Source organism: Equus caballus, chromosome 4 (assembly GCF_041296265.1).
Source record: "Equus caballus isolate H_3958 breed thoroughbred chromosome 4, TB-T2T, whole genome shotgun sequence".
Taxonomy (NCBI): domain Eukaryota; kingdom Metazoa; phylum Chordata; class Mammalia; order Perissodactyla; family Equidae; genus Equus; species Equus caballus.
Genome location: NC_091687.1, coordinates 106,350,706 through 106,362,630, shown reverse-complemented (window position 1 = coordinate 106,362,630; position 11,925 = coordinate 106,350,706).

Genomic DNA, 11,925 nt, shown 5'->3' with positions numbered 1-11,925 from the left:
AAAAAGAATGTATGATGCCTATACAGGAAAAAAAGCTATGCAGAAGCTTTTTAGTTTGATAGGGTCTCACTTCCCTATTTTTGCTGAGGATAGAGAGAAAAAAGAACGAAGAAAAATAAGCAGATCATCAGAGACCCATGGAACGTCATCGACATACTGACATACACATAAAGGGAACCCCAGAGCAGAACACAGAGAGACGAGAGAGAAAGAGGCAGGAAGAGTATTTGAAGAAATAATGGCCGCACACTTCCAAAATTTGAGGAAAAACATTAATTCACATATCTAAGAAACTCCATGAACTTTAAGTAGGATAAATCCAAAGAGACCCACACCTGGACATAGCATCCTCAAACTATCAAAAGACAAAGATAAAGAGAGAATCTTGAAAACAGTGAGAAGTGACTTATGTACAAGAGATCCTCAACAAGATTAACAGCTGATTTCTCATCAAAAGACATGGAAGCCAGTGGTCCATAGGATGATACATTCAAAGTGCTGAAAGAAAGACTGTCAACCCTAAATTCTTCAAAAATGAAGAAATCTAAAACATCCCCAGATGAAGAGAAACTGAAAGAACTTGTTGCTTGCAGATCTACCTTACGAGAAATACTAAAGGGAGTCCTTCAGGCTGAAATGAAAGAACACTAAACAGTAACTCACATCCACAGGAAGAAATAAAGAGTACCTTATACACATGCAATTTATATGATATTAGCAGCACAAAGCTGGGGAAGAGAGAACAGAGTGATATAACAGTAATGTTTTGTATACTATTTAAATTAAGTTGGAATGAATCTGAAATAGATTGTTATAAATTAAGATGTAAATTTTAATCCCAAGGGCAGCCCCTAAAATGATGTAAAAAGATAACATTTACAATATAGTAAAAGAAATGACAAGGGTGTTAAAATAGTACACTAGAAAATATCTATTTAACACAAAATAGGTCAGTAAGAGAGGAATAAAAAAGACATTAGATATATAGAAAACAAATATTCTATAGGTGTCCACCCAAAAAGAGCAAAATGCACATTCTTCTAAGGGGTCTTGGAATATTATCCAGGATAGACTATATGCTAAGCCATAAAATAAGTCTCAATAAATTTAAAAAGATTGACATAATACAAAGTGTGTTCTACCACAATGGGTCAAAATGAGAAAACAATATCAGAAGGCAATTTATAAAATTCACAAATATGTGGAAATTAAATGGCACACTCCCAAATACAGCAGTCCCCCTTATCTGCAGTTTCACTTTCCACATTCCAGTTACCCGAGGTCAACCGTGGTCTGAAAATATTAAATGGAAAATTCCAGAAATGATCAATTCATAAATTGTAAATGGCAGTGCCATTTTGAGTAGCACAATGGAATCTCACACCATCCTGCTTCATTCCGCATGGGACATGAATCATCCCTTTGTTGTATCCCCAACCATCAACATCATCTCCTCCTCATATCTGACCATCAACATTGTCATGGCTCCATCATTGTCCTTCTGACTTATCATCAGAAGGTTGATAGTAGCCTAATTCTACCTCGCAATTCCTACATCATTGACCTCACTTCATCTTAACATTTAGGCATTTCATCATCTCACATCATTACAAGAAGAGTGAGTGCTATTCAATAAGATATTTTGAGAGAGAGCGAGAGAGAGACCACATCCACATAACTTTTATTACAATAGTTATAATTGTTCTACTTTATTATTAGTTATTGTTGTTAATCTCCTCCTGTGCCTAATTTATAAATTAAACTTTATCATAAGTCTGTATGTATAGGAAAACTCAGTATATATAGGGGTTGGTACTATCCACAGTTTCAGGCATCCACTGGGGGTCTTGGAATGTATCCCTCATGGGTAAGTGGATAAGAGGGGACCACTGTGACCAGTGGACCAAAGAAGAAATCACAAGAGAATTGGGAAACTACTTTGAGATGAATGAAAATGAAAACACAACATACCAAAACGTATGAGATGCAGCTGACATAATGCTTAGAGGCTAATTTAAAGCTGTGAAAGCTTTTATTAAAAAGAAGAAAGATCTCAAATCAGTAACGTAACCTTCCATCTTAAGACACCAGAAAGAGAAGAGCAACTGAAAACAAAGCAACAGGAAGTAAGGAAATAATAAAGATGAGAACAGACACAAGTGAAATAGACAATAGAAAAGCAAATGAGTGAAACTCAAAGTTGTCCTTTGGAAAAAAATTGACAGACATTTAGCTCATCTGACCATGAAATAGAAAGAAGGCTAAAATTATTAAAATCAGAAATGAAAAAGGGTACAGTGCTGCTGATCTTACAGAAATAAAAAGGACCTTAGGAAATACTAAGAACAACTGGATGCCAAGAAACTAGATAACTTGGATGAAATGGATAAATTCCTAGAAAGACACCAACTACTGAAAGTGACTCAAGAAGAAATAATATCTGAATATATCTACAGCCTTTCGGTAAGGAGATTCAATTAGTAATTTAAAAAACTGGCCCCAAAGAGAAGCCCAGTACGTAATGTCTTCACTGATGAATTCTGCTAAACATTTAAGGAAGAATTAACACCAGTAATTCACAAACACTTTTAATTTGTGTGTGTGTGTGTGTGTGAGGAAGATTCACCCTGAGCTAACATCTCTTGCCAATCCTTCTCTCTTTTTGCTTGAGGAAGATTAGCCCTGAGCTAACATTGGTGCCAATCTTCCTCTACTTTGTATGTGGGATGCCTCCACAGCATGGTGGATGAGTGGAGTGGGTCCACACCTGGGATCTGAACCTGCAAACCCCGGTCCACTGAAGCAGGGTACATGGAACTTTACCCACTCGGCCATGGGGCCGGCCCCCACAAACACTTTACAAAATATGAGAGGTACAGTACTTCACCATTTATTCTATGAGGTCAGTACTATCTAGACAAAGATATTACAAGAAAACTACAGATCAATATCCTTTATAAATATGGATATAGAAATCGTCAACAAATACTAGCAAATCGAATACAGCAACTTATGAAAAGAAGTATATGCCATGAGAAGCATGTAACATATATAAATATAGATTCTTGGGATTTATCCCGGGAATGACAGATTGGTTCAATATATAAATATCAATCATTGTATTACACCATATTAATAGAATGAAGGAGAAAATCACATGATCATCTGAATAGATGCAGAAAAAAAACATGTAACAAAATCCAACACCCATTTATGACAAAAACAATCGACAAACTAGGAAGAACTATAATAATCATGATGTTCTCCAGCTTATTATCGTTTATGCTGTCAACTGTCCTCGCAAGTTCTAGACTCCTTGGTATTTTAAGTGAGGCTCTTCGTATTGAGGCATCCATTGAAATCTCCACTCATCGATCACTATGCTTACTCAGATAGTCACCCCCAAGGGTCCTGCCCTCCTGCCTGCATTGCTTCCGACAGCAGCTCTCCCCACCTCTGCCAGTTCCCTCCTCCCCAGGCATACACACATGCTCTGGATGGCTACTCCAACTCATCATTTGGGTTTAAGGATTCACCTTCAATCTCACATTCTTAAGGAAAGTTTTCAGACCCACCTAAGGCTGACTTAAGTGCCCCTCCTGTATAATTCGATCACGTTCTCTGCATACACAGGCCAAGTGCTTCTATTTCTTGTCTATATCCCCAGATACATCGTAGAAACCTTGGTGACAGAAGACTCCTTGTTGTTAAATTATATCTCAATGTGTGATATGTCCAAGGCCCTCAATTTATAATTTTTCACTCATAGTTCAGTTGAGTATCCCCTACTTCTTGAAGAATTGGTGAAATTTGGTCCAAGTAATTACATAGTATGGAAGAGTTCCAAATCCTTCTTACTATTTGTAAGGGTTCCCTTTACTTCTTCCTCAGCCTTTTCTCTGTTTCCTCAGTCCTATGAAATTGCGTACTGTTTCTACTTCAGCCTATGACTGTAAAAGCCTCAAATGCAGTGTTTTTACTATTTTTTTTTTAAACTGATTGAAATGAAAGGATCACCCACCAACTGGGGAAAATTATTTGCAAGTCATATATCCAACAAAGGGTTAATGTCCGTACTATATAAAGAACTCACACAACTCAACAACAAAAAATCAAATAACCCGACCAAAAAATGAGCAGGGGATATGAATACACGTTTCTCCAAAGAAATATAAGGATGGCAAATAGACACATGAAGAGATGCTCATCATCACTGATCATCAGGGAAATGCAAATCAAAACTACACTAAGATACCACCTTACACTTTTTCGAGTGGCTATAATAACCAAGACAAAAAATAACAAGTGTTGGAGAGGTTGTGGAGCAAAAGGAACCCTCATACATTGTTAGCGGGAATGCAAACTGGTGCAGCCACTATGGAAAACAGTATGGCGAGTTCTCAAAAAATTAACAATAGAAATACCATATCACCCAGCCATCCCTCTGCTGGGTATTTATCCAAAGAACTTGAAATCAGCAATTCAAAGAGACTTATGCAGCCCTATGTTCATTGCAGCATTGTTCACCATAGCCAACACGTGGAAGCAACCCAAGTGCCCAATGACTGATGATTGGATAAAGAAGATGTGGTGCATATATACAAAGGAATACAACTCAGCCATTAAAAATGACAAAATTCTCTCATTCACAACATCGATGGACCTTGAGGGAATTATGTCAAGCAAAATAAGCCAGATAGAGAAAGACAAATACTGCATGATTCCACTCATATGTGGAAGATAAACAAACACATGGACAAAGAGAACAGATTAGTGGCTACCAGGGGGAAGAGGGGTGGGGAGTGGGCACAAAGGGTGAAGGGACACACATATAAGACGACTACCAATAATAATGATGAAGTGAAATTTCACAATGTTGTAAATTATCATAACCTCAATTAAAACACTGCAAAAAAAAAACCCAAAACTGGTATTCACACAATATTACTCATAATCACCTTTTTCTTTCTTTTTCCAGGTTTATAAACTTTTCCGGAGATTCTACAGAGTACAGGAGTCAGCACCAGACTTTTTCTCCCTTTCTGATCACTCTCTTCTCTTTGTTTTCCCCTCATTTAAAATTTTTTTAAGATGTTTTTATTTGTGGGGCTGGCCCCGTGGCCGAGTGGTTAAGTTCGCGCGCTCCGCTGCAGACAGCCCAGTGTTTCGTTAGTTCGAATCCTGGGCGCGGACATGGCACTGCTCATCAGACCACGCTGAGGCAGCGTCCCACATGCTACAACTAGAAGAACCCACAACGAAGAATACACAACTATGTACCGGGGGGCTTTGGGGAGAAAAAGGAAAAAATAAAATCTTTAAAAAAAAAAAAAAAAAAAAAAAAAAAAAAAGATGTTTTTATTTGTGTACACGAGATCCTGTCCCTTAGTGGATAATAATGGCATCTCTCTTAGTCTGTCAAACTTTGGTTAAAAACAAAGCAAAACCTTACTCTCCCATCCTTTCCACATTATATTGAAAGGTAGGAAAAGTCAATTTAACAAACATTTAAAAATTTCCCAAATATTCAGAATTTTGAATAAATTACAGATGAACATCAAGGTCGGACCAGAGAATGTCAGGGTCTCCATCAGGTTTAACAAAAAGATATATTTGTACTTATTTCTAGTATCTAACTTGTTTCCTAGGACTATTTAAAGATTTTATTTTTCCTTTTTTCTCCCCAAAGCCCAATGGTACATAGTTGTATATTTTTCATTGTGGGTCCTTCTAGTTGTGGCATGTGGGATGCCACCTCCACATGGCTTGATGAGCAGTGCCATGTCCACGCCCAGGATCTCAGGATCTGAACCGGGGAAACCCTGGGCCACCGAAGTGCAGCGCGCAAACCCAACCGCTCAGCCACGGGGCCAGCCCCATTTCTAGGACTATTTAAAAGACTCAATTCTAAATCTTCCAGCTCCTGGAGAGGGGTTATCTCTTTTGCCTTTTCTCCCTCTGGCTGTTCCAGCTGTTTGCTACCTGCTGCTTGTTATCTCAGTGGCTGGGTTGCTTTCCATTTCTTTTTTAGGTTCTTGATTTTTTCCCCTCTATCTCATGCTGGGTCTCATGTTGCTGAGAGAAGATGTTTTGGGGTGTGCTTCCTGTTTGGCACTTTTAGTCTCATCCTTCCTTTGTTTTTCAGTGGATGTTTTTGATAACAGCTTATTCATTTGCCCTTGTGATTTCATCCTCTGAGGTGGCTTCTCATGCAGCTTGAGATCAGTGACTTGTTTGTTTCTTACAGCTGGAGTTCTAAAACTCATTCCAATATTGGCTCTCACTGGGCACTTCACTCTACAACTGCTCAAGAAGTTACTGATTTCACTAGAAATACTACATCTGAAAATTTCTGCTAAGAAAGTGGTCATATCTCTGCATTCGATGGCACATTATTCTTGTGCAGAAAAAGCTAGTATAATGCAAAATCTTGTACCTGTTACTATCACATAACCTGGCAGCACACGTAGCAGTTACATTGCACTCCTCCTCATGTGGGCATCCAGCAAAGTATGTTAGATATATTAGATGTAATATATTAGATATATTAGATCATATCATGTGCAAACAGAGACAATTTTACTTCTTGCTTTCTGACTTGAATGCCTTTTATTTCTTTTTCCTGCCTAATTGCTCTGGCTGGGACTTCCAGTACTATGTTGAACAGAAGTGAGAGTGGCCATATTTGTGTTACTCCAATTAGAGGAAAAGCTTTCAACTTTTCACCATTGAGTATGATGTTAGCTGTGGGCTTGTCAGATATGGCCTTTATTATGTTGAGGGAAGTTCTTTTTATATTAACTTTATTGGGAGTCTTTATCATGAAAGGATGTTGTACTTTTGTCGATTGCTTTTCAGCATCTGTTAAGTTGATCATGTGATTTTTATCTTTAGTTCCGTTAATGTGGTGTATCACATTGTTTGATTTGCATATGTTGAACCATCCTTGCATCTCATGGATAAATCCCACTTGATTGTGGTGTATGAACCTTTTAATGAACAGTTGAATTTTGTTTACTAATATTTTGTTGAGGATTTTTGCATCTATATTCATCAGGGATATGGCTTTGTAGTTTTCTTTTCTTGTAGTGTCTTTGTCTGGTTTTGATGTCAGGGTTATTCTGGCCTCATAAGATGAGTTTGGAAGTGTTCCCTCCTCTTCAATTTTTGGAAGACCTTGAGAAGAATTGGTATTAATTTTTATTTAAATGTTTGGTAGAATTCACCAGTGAACCTATATGGTATTGGCTTTTCTTTGTTGGGAGGTTTTTGATTACTGCTTCCGTCTCCTTACTTGTTATTGGTCTGTTCAGATTTTCTATTTCATTATGATTCAGTCTTTGTTACTTGTATATTTCTAAGAATTTCTCCTTTTTTTTTTTAGTTTATCTACTTGATGGCATATAATTGTTCATAGTAGTCTCTTATGATCCTTTGTATTTCTCTGGTCTCATTTGTAATGTTTCCTCTTTCATTTCTAATTTTATTTATATGTATTATTTTTTAATTCATCTAGCTAAAAGTTTGTCAATTTTGCTTATCTTTTCAAAAAAAAAGCCACTCTTAGTTTTGTTGATCTTTTCTATTATACTTCTAGTTTGTATTTTACCTCTGCTCTGTGCCATTTCCTTCATTCTACCAACTTTAGGCTTAGTTTGTTCCTCTTTTTCTGCTTTGTTGAGGTGTAAAGTTAAGTTGTTTATCTGAGATCTTTCTCTTTTTTTATGTAGGCATTTATCACTAAAACATTCCCTTTTAGAATCGCCTTTGCTGCATTCCATAAGTTTTTGTATATTGTGTTTCCATTTCTGTTCATTTCAAAATATTTTTTATTTCTCTTTTGACTTCTTCCTTGACCCACTGGTTGATCGGGAGTGTACTGTTTAATTTTCATGTTTGTGTGAATTTTCTCATTTTCCTCCTATTACTGATTTTTAGTTCCATAGTATTGTGGTCAGAAAAGACACTCATTGTGTTTTCAATCTTTTTAAATTTGCTAAGACTTGTGTTGTGACTTACCATATGATCTATGATGGAGAATGTTCCATGTGTGCCTGGGAAGAATGTGTATTCTGTTGTTTTTTACAATAACCAAGAGGTGGAAGCAACCTAAATGTCTATTGATGGAGGAATGGACAAAGAAAATGTGATATATATATATTTACACACACATGCACACAGTGGAATATTATTCAGTAATAAAAAAGAGGGAAATCCTGTCAACGCTACAACATATGATGAACCTTGAAGACATTGTGCTAAGTGAAGTAAGCCAGTCACAGAGGACAAATACTGCATTTTCTACTTATATGAGGCATCTAAAGTAGTCAAGTTCACAGAAACAATAAGTAGGATGGTGGGTGCCAGGGGCTGGGGGAAGGGAGACATGGGAGCTGCTGTTCAATGGACTGAGCGTTTCAGTCGCGCAAGGTGAAGAAGTTCGAGAGATCTGCTGTGCATTGTGCTTACAGTTAACGATGCTGGACCGCGCTCTTAAAAGCTGCTAAGAGGGTATGTCTGATGTTATGTGTTTCTACAATAAAAGACTATGAAGAAGCAAATATTAAGAGATCTTGGCTTTACCTTGTCCACTTGAGTCTCCCACAGTCCTCTAAAATTAACCACTTTCTTTCTTGGATATACTTACAGTGTTTCTTTCTGCAAATATAAGCAAGTCTGAGTACATAATCTAAACTTATTCTTTTTCTGCATGAAAGGTAGCATACTATTTCTATGGCTCTATATCTTGTTCTTTTCACTTAACAACACACCGTGGGCGTTTTCCACATTGGCACGTAGAGAGCCTCCTTATTTGTTCTGTCCCGCTGCACAGTAGTCTTTTGTGTAGCTATACCCGAGTTTCTTTTTCACCTGTCCCAGTTGATGGTCATTTGGGGTTCTTCCAACCTTTGCTGTGTCAAACAATGTTGCATTGTCTGCTACACATGGGTTGTGCCATCCTGTGTTTCGGCTAATGAAGTATGAAGGCAGCTGTCTGTTTCATACTTTTGGGTCTTGAACACCTAATGGGGAGTAATCATGTCTAAGTGCAGTTTGATATGCATTTCTGTCCATATGAGTGAGATTAAGCGTGTTTTCCTATGTTCGATATCAGTTTTTTTCTGTTAATTCTCTTCATATCCTTTGTCCATTTTTTACAATGGGTTGCTGGTCTTTTCATTTCAATTTCCTGGGAACTCTCCATATTAGAGAGATTAGTCATTTGTCTATCATGTGAGTTACAAATATTATTGTCTAGTTTGTCATTCATATTTTACTTTGTTTTGTTATATAGATGTATATCACTATTATGTAGGCAAATTAATCAACCACATTTATTTGTGTGTTCTGGCTTTTGAGTCATAGTTAGAAAGACCTTCCACATGTGTAGTGTATAGTGGAATACTTTTCTGTTTCCTTCTAGAACTTTTGAGGTTTCCTTTTTTCTAACATTTAAACCTTTTATTCATTTGTAATTTATCCTGGGGTTTATCAAGCATTTATCCTGCCTTTCCTGCATGAACTACTTCACGTTACTAAATAAGTGAAGAGGGTAAGAATATCCTAATAGAAATATTCTAGCCACTAAAGGAAAAACAAATATTAGAATAGACTATCACCATTTTGAAATACCTATTAAGTAATACATCTATGCAATGATCATCAATGAGTGCTAACATAAAAAGGGCCCCCTGACGGCAACATAAAACACCAACTAAGAGTAAAATTGTGAAAAAAAATAAGCTTGATTCCTATCTGTCTGATCAAATCAACCACCACTAACTTCCATTTTAAGAAAAGTATGAGATAGAGGAATACATTAAATGATATCATGAGGATGCGAGCAGCAAAGTTCAGAATGTGGGAAAGTCAATAGTACAAATGTCTAGTGTCTTTGATAAACACTTTGCAAGACAAGAAATGAGGGAGGATCTTCTGTTTCTGGCCGTGATGGAGTAACGAGGATTGTTACTTACCCTCCTCCCATAGACAACCGGGAAACTATGTATATGTAATATATTAAAACTACTGTTTCCAGACATTGAACAACAGGCTGCTCAGGAGTGATCTGTAAGATGGCTCAGGTGGATGGAAATAAAAGTGGATGACAAGTGGGATCTCGACAACAAAATGACAGGCCAAAAATAGTAAATAGATGGGTAAATATAAAAGATTCTTTTTATTATTTAAAAATTTCTTCAAAAGATAACTGACTCTTGAAAGCAAAATAAGAATATATTGTTGTTTCTATTTTGTGTGAATGTCAAATTTATAACACCAATAACGCAGAAGATAGGATGGAGGAAGTAGAAGTGTAATGTTATGAAGATCTTACAGAGTATGTGAAGTGATGTGACATTCACTGGAGGTAGAATACAATAAGTTAAAAGTGCACATTGTAAATTGTGGAGAAACCACTAAGAAAATAAAAGGAGGTGCAGCTAATAAAGCGGTAATGGAAATAAAATGGAATCTTAAAAAATCACCAGAAAAAACAAACAGATGAAACAAATAGAAACAAATCGCAAGATAGTGAATTTTAACACAATGCTGATAACCATACTAGATGTAAATTGTCTAAACTTTCAAATTATAAGACAGATTGTCAGACTGGATAAAAAAGCAACACCCAAATGCATGCTTTCTAAAGAAATTCCCACTGTAAATACAAAGACCCAGAGAGATTAAAGTAGGAGAATAAAAAGATACCGTGCAGAGATCAAGCACATGAAACCGGCAGTGGCTATACGAATCTCAGACGAAGCAGGGTCAGAACCACACCATCTCCACACCAGGGATAGGGAAGGACCTTTGATAATGACAGATAGGTTAATTCATGCGCAGGACAAAATAATGCTCAATGTGCATCACCTCCTAAGTAACAGACCTTTAGAAAAACAAGAGAATTTCAAAATTCAAGAGGCAAAACTGAGAGAAATGATGCAGAAATAGACAAATCCACAGTTACAGTTGGAGATTTCAACACTCCTTTCTCAATAAGGTGTATTTCCTTTTTTTCTTAAGATTGAACACAGACAAGGGAAGAGAAATTATGTTTCCTTATTCAGATTTCTTGCCTCCAAACTCTGACTTGTGGTTTCATTTCCATATTTACCACAATGTCATCATTGGGTGGGTGGGGTGGGGGCTCAAGAGGGGCACGGAGGGACAGAAGGAGGATGAACTATAAGACGTGGATTATGGTTCCAGATCCAGCACAGTGGGCGGCTTAGTGTACGTCATCTAAGCTTCCCGGGCCTCAGTTTCTCCTTTTGTCAGAAAAAGATAGCAGTCCCTCCCCTGTCTGCAAGTAAAGCTGGAGTCCCTGAAATCACTACCAGCGGACCGAGGAGCACGCTGCTCGCAGTGCCTCAGGGATCTGACCCATGGTGTTCCCAGTGTTCTGTGAGGCGATTCTCAGCATAGCCTGGAAGATATCTACCACTGACCAGGTAGTCGCTTTCATAACTTTCACCAAGTGGCCACGTTATACTAGTTGCAGCTGATCATGCCCACGGGGTTAGCTATGCTGTAACTGGTGGGCAGAAGCTGGCCAAGGGCGAGTAGAGACTGAATTTGCTGCTTCTTGAGTAAAGTCATCCGCACTCATAGTAGAAAAGGAGTGGGTGAGTGGTGGAGCCAGGAGACAGACGTGTGGTAGGGAGAATATGATCCCCTCCTTTCTTCAACAACAAAGGAGACTGGCTTCAGCCGTGGGGAGAAAGAAAGGAGAAATGGCCATTTACCCCTTACTTTTCCATCTTCTGTGACCGTGTCATGAGTGTTTCCCAAGACCAGAAAAGTCCCTTTCCAGACGTAGAACTGGACAGCGGACGGAAAACAACAAGGCCTGTCTCAGATTCTGATGATTGTTTAGAGTCACGATGCTGCTATGGGGCAGTGAAGACATTTCTGGTGTCTTTC